Source organism: Hyperolius riggenbachi, chromosome 9 (genome assembly GCF_040937935.1).
Source record: "Hyperolius riggenbachi isolate aHypRig1 chromosome 9, aHypRig1.pri, whole genome shotgun sequence".
Taxonomy (NCBI): Eukaryota; Metazoa; Chordata; class Amphibia; order Anura; family Hyperoliidae; genus Hyperolius; species Hyperolius riggenbachi.
The window spans coordinates 139,757,775-139,771,024 of record NC_090654.1 but is presented as its reverse complement, the minus strand read 5'-3'; the positions used below and the strand labels follow the sequence as shown (position 1 = coordinate 139,771,024).

General features: G+C 43.1%; 1 protein-coding gene across 2 annotated transcripts in view; it reads right to left on the bottom strand.

Annotated features, from left to right (window-relative positions):
* Positions 1 to 11,361, bottom strand: part of TMOD4 (tropomodulin 4) — a 172,677-nt gene extending 161,316 nt beyond the window's left edge. Inside the window, exon 1 of one of the 2 annotated variants that reach the window (XM_068253578.1) lies at positions 11,268 to 11,361. The gene's annotated coding sequence lies outside the window, so the exon portion shown is untranslated. Of the gene's footprint in view, positions 1 to 10,820; positions 10,845 to 11,267 lie in introns of those variants that run through there. The other variant, XM_068253579.1, reaches the window with a different exon arrangement.
* Between the last annotated feature and the right edge of the window lie 1,889 nt (positions 11,362 to 13,250).

Below are 13,250 nucleotides of genomic sequence, written 5' to 3'. Positions count from 1 at the left end.
GCAAACATTTCACCAGGCAAGAAACGCACTGCGGGCAAACATTTCACCAGGCAAGAAACGTAATGCGGGCAAAGTTCACCTGGAAAAGAAAGCATTTACTCACCTGGCAGAAGTCTCCTCTGGCGCGCTGCTCCGTCCCGGGACCGTCTTGTTCCTCCTGCTTTGGTCTCCTGCGCTGACAGGGCTACGGCAAGATGGCGCCCGAAGCCCTGTACTGGAGACACATAGTCTCCAGTACAGGGCTTCGGCAGCCATCTTGCCGTAGCCCTGCTCGCCTGCCGGTGTCGGAGCAGACACCGGAAGAGGAGGCTGGAGCGGGGCTGCAGGCAATGAACTGGCACGCCGCTGCCAGTTCATGCGGAGAGAGTGGCCAGAGTCCCGAGGCCGGGACGTCCCGCTGCTGAAAGCGGGACGTTTCCCGGGACCTCATGCTGCCTGGGACAGCGGACCCCGAATCCGGGACGCGTCCCGGGCAATCCGGGACGTCTGGTCACTCTAGGTTCTGGAGCCGGCTACTGAAGGAGATCGCACGCAGGCTGCGCGCACATCTCCTTCTCGGGGGCGGAGCTCCGCCCCGCCTTCAGTCTCTGAGCGGCAATCGCCACTCAGGAGACTGTTAGACAGCGTGATCGCCATCTTTTACACAGTACAGCGCTGCAATCAGCAGAAGCTCTGTATTGGGGACAGCCGTGTGGGAAAGTCTCTACACTAGCATAAAATGTCCACTAGACAAATTCTTCATTTAGCTCTTATAAAAATCTTCATTTCAGAGTTAGAGAAACTATATACGCTCACCAGTTCACCAGTGCTTTCTTTCTTTCTCAGGATGAACCAAACTGTAGATTTTGCCATTCGTAATATAGTGGCAATTTGTTTTCACAGCTTTAGGATGGCTTCTTTAACATGCATGTTGAGATACTTTGACCACATGTTGTCTGTTTACAGTAAAGTCTTCCACATGCAAGCACCAAACCTCAAATCAACTCCAGGCCTTTTATCTGCTTAATTTATAAAGACATAATGATGGATTTGCCCACACCTGCCCATGAAATAGTCTTTGAGTTGTTAATTGTCCAATTAATTTTGAGCTGCTGAAATGAAGGGATTGTGTTAAAAAATGCTTTAGTTGCCTCACATTTTTATGCAATTGTTTGTTCACCCCACTGAACTAAAGCTGAAAGTCTGCACTTGAACAGAAACAGTGTTGTTTCATTTAAAATTCATTGTGGTAAGGTACAGAACCAAAATTAGAAAAGTTGTCTCTATCCAAATATTTATGGACCTAACTGTTTGTCCCATATAACAAAGGAGTTGCATAAAGAGTTCAAGGTGTCACATTTGATAATCCACAAATGGATAGGTTGGTAGAAAGGTTTCACAAAAACGAAGTATGCTATAAAAAAAAGGTGGTTGATAATGATGGGAAAAGTGGGACTACTTACTTTCTTACGTTATATATGCAGTAAGAGAAGTTCTGTAGTTCTCAGCTGGATATTCTGCATTTGAATGTATTTGAGACAGAACCTGGCACATCGTAAAGAGGCACTGTCCTGACATATAGTAAAATGCAATATATTATTTAGGATAGTGTATACAGTTTCCTGGTTTCAGCACCAGAAACACTTACTATATCTATATACAAATCCTGTCACCAATATCACAGGACAAGAGATGCTGACAGTTGGTAAGAGGCTAAGAGGCTTAGTGAGGAGTAAAGGTGCCCATTAAAGAGTACCAAGAATAAAACACAGAGAGTCTGTAGTGCAGTGATAGGCAAACTTGACTCTCCAGCTGTTAAGGAACTACAAGTCCCACAATGCATTGCAGGGGTCTGACAGCCACAGTCATGATTCATAAAGGCAAATGCATTGTGGGACTTGTAGTTCCTTAACAGCTGGGGAGCCAAGTTTGCCTATCACTGTTGTAGTGTATTGCTCTCTGTTATTGCTGCCAGGATCGTTGGGGGTCAGTGGCAATAACTCACCTGCTGGCCTGTAAATAATTAGAGGTCTGAAACTACACCATCCGAAAAACCACCATGGTGTTTATTTGCTAACGGCTTTTAAAGCTGTGGCCACCCCCACTTATGTCGCCTCAGCCCTCCCCCAGCTTGGCAGCTGCGAATACGTTGGCGCTTTATAAATCAATAATAATAATAATTTAGATAAAAAGAAAATATCATATTTAATCGATACACAGCATTAAAGAATTCATCTTGTGAATTTTTCCAAACCAGTAATGATCATATCTATGAAAAACAGCTTCCACACCGTTTGACTGTTGCTATAAGGAAACAATCGATAATGCAATATTTTAGTATCAATTGGGACTACCAGCTTCAGTTTTCATACAATACGATCTGAATAATCTTTTCGGTAATACAAACCTTCACTAAAGATTGTACCATGAGTGGGCACAATTTACAGCTCTACAACTATATATGGGCACATAAATGGCAGATGAGATGAGAATGTTGAAAAATGTAAAGTCATGCATTTTTGGTCGAACCAATGGTCTAGCAAAATACAAAATAAACAGGATACAGATGGGGACATCAAACTTGGAGAAGGACTTAGGATGACTCATTAACAACAAGTTAAATAATCGTATTCAATGCCAAGTCGCTGCAGCTAAAGCAAATCAAGTTTTGGGATGCATTAAAAGGGAAATAAAAACTTGGGATGCTAGCATAATATTGCCCCTCTTTAACTATCTAGTAAGGCCCCATCTAGAATATGGAATTTAGTTCTGTGCACGGCATAACAGGAAAGATATTGCTGTTTTAGAGCAGGTGCAGAGACGAGGAACAAAATTGATTACAGGGATGTGGAAGGACTCACTTACCAGAAAAAGTTAGATAAACTGGGCTTATTTAGTCTAGAGGAAAAAGGAGGAGATCTAATTAACATGTATAAATACATCAGAGGGCAATAAAAAGGCTTTGAAGATGAGCTTTTTGTCACTAAGCTATTGCAGAGGACAAGTTTTAGCCATTTATTTAGGAATGGGTTCTTTACAGTAAGAGTGATTAAAATGTGAAATGAGTGGCATAGCTAAGGAGCTATGGGCCCTGATGCAAGTTTTACAATGGGGCCCCCCAAGCGCTCTATACATAGCAATTGATACGGCGCACCAAAACCTGCCAATGGCAACTACAGTGTCAGAGGTGCAAAAAGAGGATGGGGAACAGTTTGTTAATAATTACCACTATTCAAAGTATCTATAGAAGTGATTATTATGAGCACAGGACAAACAGAGAGCTAATACTGTAGTGCGGTGGCTACCTCTGCACCCCCTATTGCTACACCCCTGTGTGGAATGTATTGCCACATGAAGTAGTTATGGAAAATTCAATATCTGCATTTAAGGGGGGCTTAGATGCTTTACTTGTTTCGAAAGACATCCATGGCTACAATTACTAAGTCATTACCGGTGGTGTTGATTCAGGGGTTTTATCTGATCGCCATCTAGGAAGGATTTTTTTTCCCTTTTGGGGATAATTGGACCATGCCTTGTAAGGGCTCTTCGCCTTCCTCTGGATCAACAGGGGTATGTGAGGGTGCAGGCTGGTGTTGTACTTTATTTTCTGGTTGAACTCGATGGAGGTATGTCTTTTTTTAACCCAAATAACTATGTAAATATGTAGCAACAAGACTGGTTTCTCTTAACAGGCAGATATAAAACAAGCAATTTCAGAGCAAAGAAATGATAGAAGCTAGTCATGCATTCAGTATAAGCAGGCTAGTAGTGGCCCGCCGGGGAGCAGGGCAAAAACTTAGTGGGCCTTCTTGTAGTTTAAAAATGGCACCGGTGCCAGTTGCCATGGCACCGGCGCAGCACTCTTAAGGGCCCCCTCTCCGCTGCCTCAGACCTCAGATCGTGGCGACCCCACCCACCCACCCCTCCCTCCCCCCTGTCCTTCGCTCGTCCCCCTGCATATGTACAAGCAGAGGCTTACCTAGTGCCTCGATTCCAGCATGAAGCACACAGCCGTAGACCTCTCTCCTGACTGTTCCCCTAGTGACCGGCTTCTGCTGATGATGCTGATCGTTATTAGCAGAAACTGAGCATTGGGGAAACAGTGAGGAGGGAGAGAGAGGTCTGTATGTCTGTGCACTCTACGCTGGAATTGAGGCACTAGGTAAGCCGCTGCTTGTACATGTGCGAGGGGGGAGGGGACAAGTGGAGGACGGGGGGTAGGGAGGGGTGGGCGGATGAGGTAACTGAAGGCCAGGCCTCCACTTACCTATACTGATGGTCGGCTGCACCTATACCTAGCTACCTATACTGAAGGCCCCTATACTTACCTACCTATACTGAAGGCCCCTATACCTACCTACCTATACTGAAGGCCCCTATACCTACCTACCTGTACTAAAGGCTCCTATACCTAGCTACCAATACCAACCTACCTATACTGAAGGCACCTATACCTACCTACCTATACTGAAGGCTCCTATACCTAGCTACCTATTCTGAAGGCACCTGTACTTAGCTATCTATACTTAAGACACCTATACCAAGCTATCTATACTGAAGGAAACTATACCTAGTTATCTATACTGAAGGCACCTATACCTAGCTACCTATCTTGAATGCACCTTTACCTAGCTATCTATACTAGGGGAACCTTAACCTAGCTATCTATACTGGGGGGAACTATACTTGGCTAGCTATACTTGGCTAGCTATACTGGGGGCACCTTTTCCTATTACCTATACGGGGGGCAACAATACTCCTGTGTGACTCTTGTGTGACTACTTAATATTTTTATTTAGAGACATGTGACTACACCCATGTTCCAGTGCATGGCAACACCCCTTTTTTGCTGTGGCTCATTGCCCTCGCCACATATAACCAGCTCACCAGCCAGTGAATCCAGCACCTGCATAGCCTCCCTTCCGCCCTCACAAAAAACATTTCTGGAGCAGCCTCTGCATAGTCTCTGCTTAGTCATGTCTCAGAAGAGCTCACAATCTATTCCCTACCATAGTTATAGTCTAAAGTCCTATCAACTTAGGTATTTATATAGCACTGGCATCTATGCGAAACTTACAAAATACATGGGTATGTGAGCTCCAAATCGTGGGCGTGTGGGCCCCAGGCTCAAACTCCTTGGGTGGGCTCTTGGTGTCCCAGTCCGACCCTGATTATAAGACACCATTGTATAATGTCTTTACACTTTTGCTTTCCATTTTAATCTTAATACGTAAAGGGAAATTACAGGTCTTTTTATACATACAGTTTTTCATTTCCTTAAATTAAAAATAGTCTATATTTAAAGGGCCACTTTCACCTCAAATTGTAAAATGTTAAATGTGTACACATCCATACAAGATGTACATTTTCCCCAGAGTAAAATGCAGTGTACATTTCTTTTTTCTTATGTTACTGTAACTTACAGTAGGTTTTATTAAACTGACAACAACAGATTTTGAACTAATCAACCTCTTGATTAGTTGGCAGTTTTCCTTTATTCTTTTCAAAAACACTCCCCAGAAAGGATCTCAATAAAAATGATGGTTAGCCTGCTTACTTGCAGCTCGCTATGTATTTATTAACCAGTCATTAACCATTAAGTCATGCATTTTGGACGTACTAATGGTCTAGCACCATACAAAATAAATGGGATACAGTTGGGGACATCAAACTTGGAGAAGGACTTAGAAGTACTCATTGACAACAAGTTAAATAATCGTACTCAATGCCAAGCCGCTGCAGCTAAAGCTAACAAAATTTTGGGATGCATTAAAAGGGAAATAAAAACTTGAGATGCTAGCATAATATTGCCCCTGTTTAACTCTCTAGTAAGGCCACATCTGGAATATGGAATTCAGTTCTGGGCACCACATTACAAAAAAGATATTGCAGTTTTAGAGCAGGTGCAGAGACGAGCAACAAAATTGATACGTGGGATGGAAGGTCTCACTTATCAAGAAAGGTTAGATAAACTGGGTTTATTTAGTCTAGAGAAAAGACGCCTTAGAGGGGATCTAATTAACATGTATAAATACATCAGAGGGCAATATAATAGCTTGGCGGATGAGCTTTTTGTCCCTAGGCCTTCTCTAAAGGCTAGAGGACATGATCTGCGCATGGAGGAAAAACGTTTTAGCCATTTATTTAGGAAAGGGTTCTTTACAGTAAGAGTGATTAAAATGTGGAATGCATTGCTACAGGAAGTCGTTATGGCAAACTCTATACCTGCATTTAAAGGGGGCTTAGATGCTTTCCTTGCGTTAAAAGACATCCATGGCTACAATTACTAGGTAATGCCTAATAATGTTGATCCAGGGATTTTATCTGATTGCCATCTGGAGTCGGGAAGGAATTTTTCCCTTTAGGGGCTAATTGGACCATGCTTTGTAAGGGTTTTTTCGCCTTCCTCTGGATCAACAGGGATATGTGAGGGAGCAGGCTGGAGTTGTACTTTATACTGGTTGAACTCGATGGACGTATGTCTTTTTTCAACCAAAATAACTATGTAACTATGTAACCACCTTCAGACCTGACAGTTCTGGCCTCTTTAAAGAGGAGCTTCGGCCTAAACAAACATACTGTCATTAAGTTACATTAGTTATGTTAATTAAAATAGATACTGTAGGTAATATAATCTATTACTCACCCTGTTTTAAAAGAACAGGCAAAGGTGATTTCATGAGGGCAGCCATCTTTTTGGTTGAAAGGAGGTGACAGGGAGCATGAGACACAAGTCCAACTGTCCTGTGTCCTGATCACCCCTCCCAGCTGCTAGGCAACGAGAACAACAACATCAGAAATCCCATCATGCTTTGCACAGCATCAGGGGAAAAATGCCCAGGCAGTTTTCTTTAATGGGGCGGAGCTTAGCAGCAAAAAATTAGGCTTGGGTATGAAAAACAAAGTTCTGATGCTGTGAACCTGTTAAAGAAACACCAAACCTTTTCAGTGCTGCCGAGTAGATTTTTAGTCTGGAGGTTCACTTTAAGACCAGAGCCATACTTTCCCTTTTTTGTTATTGTGATTGCTATGTTTGGCTCACAGCAATCACGGGTCATTGGCTCCTAACCAAGATATGAAAGTTTTGATGTCAGTGTGACAGCAGAGCGAGCGGGTGCAGCCATGCAAACAGTGGTGCGAACAGCAAGAGCAATGAGACCACATAGTGGGGCTGATTGAAATTTATGACCTGGCAGGAATAAGCAGCCACAAACAGGGCGTAGATTTAAAGGAGTCATCAGGGAAAATAATATAAAATGAGTGGTACTTACCGGGGGCTTCCTCCAGCTCCAAGCTCCCAGGAAGTCCCTCGCCGCAGTTCTGCCCGCAGCCGTTCGCCGCAGGTCCGTCCCGGTCCCAGGCGATGACGTCTGAGCGCCTATCAGGTCGCTCTGTACTGCGCCCGCGCGAGCGGCGCTATCTATCACCGCCACGTGGGCCGGAGCGGACGGCGCAGGCGCAGTAGTACTCGCCTGGGACCGGGACGGACCTGCGGCGAACAGCTGTGGGCAGAGCTGTGGCGAGGGACGTCCTGGGAGCTTGGAGCTGGAGGAAGCCCCCGTTAAGTACCACTCATTTTACATTATTTTCCCTGATGACTCCTTTAAGTCATTAAGGTCTGGAAGCGGTTAAGGTGTAGTCCATGTTGTGGTGGCCAAGCGTAGCAGTGAAATGGATAAAAATGGAAAACTACCCAAAAATTATGTTTACTTTGGTTTAGGCGTACTTTCCTATGTTTCCAGTATTTGCATTCATCCTAATTTCCTGCCCATTGATTACACAGAAAGTAAAGTACCCTCTCCAATATGGATGCTATGGACATTTATTTTCTACACAGCAGTGAAGCAAGAGTGTTCTAGATTTGACAGATGTCCGCATTATATAAATATATAAGAATCTGATCACAATAATGCCCAATACTTAAACAAATAAACTCTGAAAGGTAAACAAAATCTATATAAAAAGGACTTATTTTAAAGCTTAATTGCTACTCGCAAACATTTTCTCTTTCTTTTCTAAACTATTTTTTTTTCTGCTTTAGAGATGGTGCTGATAAAAATATCTCCATACATTATATATAAACAGCCACCTGTTCATCAGCCAAGCCTGGTGGGGCCCAGTTAAAAATAATCCTTTCAGCAAGACCCTTAAAGCTGTAAGAGTACAAAAAGCGTGCAGGGGGATTTGAAGCCATGTCTCACAGGGATCATTACAAAACACAGTCCTGGGTGCAGGGACATACATCCATTATGTTGTGTCTGATGGAGAGTTAAAAAGAAAACTGAAAAATAAAAAGATCTAATTCTTATACTCTACTAAACTGAAGCAAAACTCTTTGCAGCATATTTCATATTGATATGAAATAAAGTGTATTCCAAATGTCTCACCTGCCACAAGATCTATTCTTTCCAGTTAGTCCTTTGACAAAGACAGTGATATGTGATACCATAAGATCAGCCTCACAACCTAGTCTCATGGTGCCCATACATGGTACAATTTGTTCTTTTTTTTTCGATTAGGTAATTTTGTTTGATTATTCTGATAGATAGAATATAAAGATTTTTCCAACACGTTCAGATTTTTATTGAAAAGCGCAGATAGTCCAAATGATGGTGCTATCATGGAAGAAAAGTTAACTACAGATGTACCTGGCAGGCACGTGTCAATTCTTCCTTGCTAAAAAGCTGCTCCTGTGTGGGCAGTTCACAGCCATTCCAGCCCCAGCCTGAGTCTGATGTCTCTGCAAGCTGAGCTAAGAGGAGAGGGAGCATGCAGGATGGAGAGAAACACCACTAAGTGTTGATTACTGACCAAGCAATTGATTGGGGAATGATTTATTGCCCCTGTCTGTGTGCTCTTTAAGAAGCTTTTTACGGTTTTTACAGTCCATAAAAACATTCTGTCTGCAGCAATGCTCTGCTACAGAGATATGGAATTGCAAATACAGATATCGGCTGGGCAATATATTACATTTCTACTTCTGTAAATATTGCTGTATATGCCGAGTATATTTCATCTATTATCTATACATCTTTTAAATTTCATCTTTTTAGCCACATCTACCTTTTGCCACAACTCATTAAGCCTGTGAGTTTTGACTCACTTTGTCCCTCCTGGTGTGTCCCTCTTTCTCGTTTTCAAATGTTGTGTTGTGATGTAGCTGCTGCTTGCTGTTTTGGCAGTTGGAAACAGCTGTAAACAGCTATTTCCCACAATGCAAAAGGGTTCACAGACAGGAAACTGCCAGGAGTACGTACTCAGAATTTCATTGTGGGAGGGGTTTCACCACAATATTAGCCATACAGCGCCCACTGATGGTCTGTTTGTAAAAAGGAATAGATTTCTCATGTAAAAGGGGGTATCAGCTACTGATTGCAATAAAGTTCAATTCTTGGTCGGAGTTTCTCTTTAAAGTGAAATGCCACTTTAACTGAAAATGACTACAAACATACTCTATAGCAGTGCTGCACAAGACTTTTATGTATTATGTAATTAAAAAGTATCTATTTCAGTTTGCTGCCAGCTATGGGCTTGATTCACAAAGCGGTGCTAACTGTTAGCACGCCTGTGTAAACCCCCTTAGCACGTCTAAACAAGCTTTTCGCGCGTAAAAATTTATGCGCGTAAAACTTTACGCGCGCACTGCACAAAACTTTGTGCGCGATCTGATTGAGAAATCTGGTGCTAACCTACTTAGCACCCTGGTTAGCACGTCTAAAGACTTTAGACGTGCTTAGTAGGTTAGCACCGCTTTGTGAATCAAGCCCTATGAATGTCCACTGAAGCTAAAGTTGCAGTTCTTTATCTGGAGTCTGCGCCCAGTGAAGTCTGAACTGCCTAGAAACCTTTTGGTGCATGACAATTAACTACACAGTGTAGGAGCTTGTTGCTTATTTTCCACTCCTGGCCTAGTCCTCTGCTGGACTTACAGCAAACTTGGCCACTCATATCTCAGTCTCTGTTAGGTGAGGAACCACCTGGATAAGTGCATTTTAAAATATGCATGTTTTACATGCTTACATTTAAGCAAGCTAAAATAGGGTTTGCCATTTCCCTGCAATGTATGCAAATGAGCTGAAGGGTTTGAATACCAAAGGAAGTTCTGATGCGCTTGACCTTGTTAACCTAGCAAAGCTGAATTTAATCTCTTTCTGTTGTTTGCAGCTGCTTCACTCTTATTCCTCGTAAAACTGCATCTTCTGTGTGTAACATCCAAGTACGTCAGCCCCTCACTTTCATGTACAGATCCTTTGGGCAGAAGCTCCTCTCCTCCATATGTTGCACTCCATGCGCAGCTTCCCTTTTCCATTTGCATCTACCCCTCTTTCATGTTCAGCCATTCCTTTTACCATAAGCTTCCCCAAGTCCAGGCTTTTCCTACTCCTGAAGTATTAAGTGTACAGTGTGAAATATTAAGTGTTGCGCGCTGGACTCATCTTCCCTGACCTGCCAGGACATATCACCTTCCCAGATGCCTCTTTTGTTCTGTGGGAACTTCAAATAGAGTTTTGCAGCATGGTACCATTTTTGCATCTAACTCCCTCCCCCCCCCCCCCCCCCCCATCTCCGCTGAGCAGGACACATTGCTTGGCGAGGAGAAGAGCAGAGTGTCTATACAGCTATTGTTACACAACCGTCACCCCAAACAGTCTTTACAGACAATTTCAGATGGCAAATTTCATGCATGCACCAGGCTCGAAAGATCAAAGTATTTTTGCTTAGATTGCAAGCTTCTGATTCCAAGACATTCAACTTTTAATAGAAATATAATGAGTTTTAGAAACTGCATACAGAAATAAGTTAGCACATGCCATACTCATTAAGCATTAGCACATACTCACACTTAAATAATTCCAACACGTGTATGCACTCACCCCTGATCACACCAATATGGTACTGAACTCTGTGTGTACCCTGTGCAAGGTTATTCCTGGCTCTGTCCACCCAGCTATTGAGTTACCATCCTAGCAGCAAGACCGACAGTTTCAAGGAAGTTATATATAGTCTTTTAAAATGCCCTAAAACGTCACCAAAGTTTCTAAGTTAAGTTTACGTTTTAAACGGCGGACACCTACTATGTCATTTTCAGTCAACTGCCTGAATGAACTCAGATATAAGAAAGCACATGGACTGATAGGCATCAAAAGTGAACTGCAAGCCAGATTATTATTATTTTGGCTTGACTTTAGGGAATGTGGTGGTGCTACTGCAAAGACTTCAAGGTTAAATAGTTTTAAATGCTGTCAGAGTTTAAAATTTGGAAATCACAATATCAGCTGAGTGCTTACCTTGTGACGCTCCTTCTTGCTGTGAGAAAATCTAGCTGCACAGGGAGATTCTACATTAAGGGGTGTGACTGGCTGTCACTAGTTTGCAGCTGGTGCCCCTGTCATGCCTTTCTCCCTCTGCGGACACCTAGTGGTCAGTTAACAAAAAAGTATCCTGATTTACTGATCACCTGTTTGGAAAAATACACTAGTACATGTGTTTATGAGGAGCAGGCAACTGCAGACAGGAGTAATACAAAACCAAACTCAGCTGCTGCTTTTCGACATTATTATATTTAGATTTAATGCAAAAAAAGAAAATTGCAATGGGTAACTAAAATGTACTTAATACCTATGCAAAAGTGTAGCAACAGCACATTCTAATTCACATTTGTACAATAGTGTAAAATAGAATAGCAAGAAACCAGTGGCGTAGCCATAGTGGATGCAGAGGTTGCGATGGCACCGGGGCCCCTGGACTAGAGGGGCCCACTTGAGGCTTTCCTTCATCCATTTTATAATCTCTTCATTGATGCTACAGTATGCTGGTAATGAACACCTCTAGATGTGCATTGAATAGCAGTAATCCTTAACTAACTGTTTCCATTGTCTGATTACACCTCCTGGACAATGCAGTTGTCCTTGGTAGGTTTTGGGGCTCCACATCAATACAGGGGTTGGGGCCCCATGCAAAACTCGCACTGGGGCCCCAAGCTCCTTTGCTACGCCACTGAAGGAAACCCAGAGAGGGTTGAAATTTAAAGGAGACAAATATGTCCAATAATTAGGATAGAAATCAGTTGTCAGGATCTCTCCTGTAGCATGTTCTGTCGCTTGCAGTGGAGCTGCAACTGGGCAGTTCTGACTTTTCTGCTTGCATTTGGTTGCGCATTCGCAGTGAGTCTTATTGTCATTTGCAATCACTCTGCAGTTCAGAGCGGTTCAGGATGCTGTCAGGATTCCTCCTATGGTTTGCTGCAGTTGAACTCCAGCCAGATAGCCCTGGATTTCCTGCATGCATGTTGTTGCATTGTACTGCATGCATTTGTTATATTAGTCTTTCAGCTAGCAAATGGTAATCAAACCAGCTCAGGATTGAATGATTACCATCCATCTGTGTGGGAATTTGCATACCTGCATCCATTTGCTGATGCCAACATAAAAGTCTGCCTCCCATTTCAGACCCCGCCCGACATATCGTTCAGCTCTCTTAGTTGTCGTTGGGTCTATGCTGTGAAAGTTGTTATTGTAAATGTATAATGCCTTGCTCTGTATTGTCATGTCTGCTGGACGTTTGCTGACCTGCGGGGGTCAGTGAAGTCCTTCTGATCTTGATAGTTAGATTCTGCCAGCACCACGTTGGTGACTGGTAGTATTCCTTCTAGCCTTGTTCTTATGGACGAACTATAGCAGCGGAAGAGGTCAACATTGGAGAAAGCAGCTTGTTGTGCTGTGTGAGGAGTCTGACAGTGAGTGAGGAGGGGGAAGGCAGGTGAGCAGCAGTGTTTCATTTGACTTGCACAGCAGAAGGGAGGTGGTGGCACTGCTGTCCTGACTGAGGAGGAATGGAGGTCAGCCGACTGGCTGAGGGTGAGCAGTTTGTTTGTTACAGACTCGCAGTCAGCCAGTGTGTTATTGTATTGAGCTGCAGCACGTCATGTCTCAAGTTGTTGCATTTGCTCCTTTGCTGCCGATCATTCCAAAGCAGTGCATCACTGCTGAAATATGCAAATCAGCCATTGTTGTCCCTGTGAGCTAAACATACCAGTGATGCACTGGGAGAAATCTGGGAGCCAATGCCAACCTGAATTATTGCAAATACTTCCTGTTTTGAGAAAGCAAACTTTTGTTTTTCATTGCATTTTAGTAAGAGGTTTTTTTTTTGGTTCATTGTAGCCCTTTACACACTCCAATGAGTTCTGGTTGACCATGAGCTTGCTGGGTAGTCTGTAACTCTGGGTGTTTTAAGTCCTACTCCGAAAAATGGGCGTGGCCATGACATTG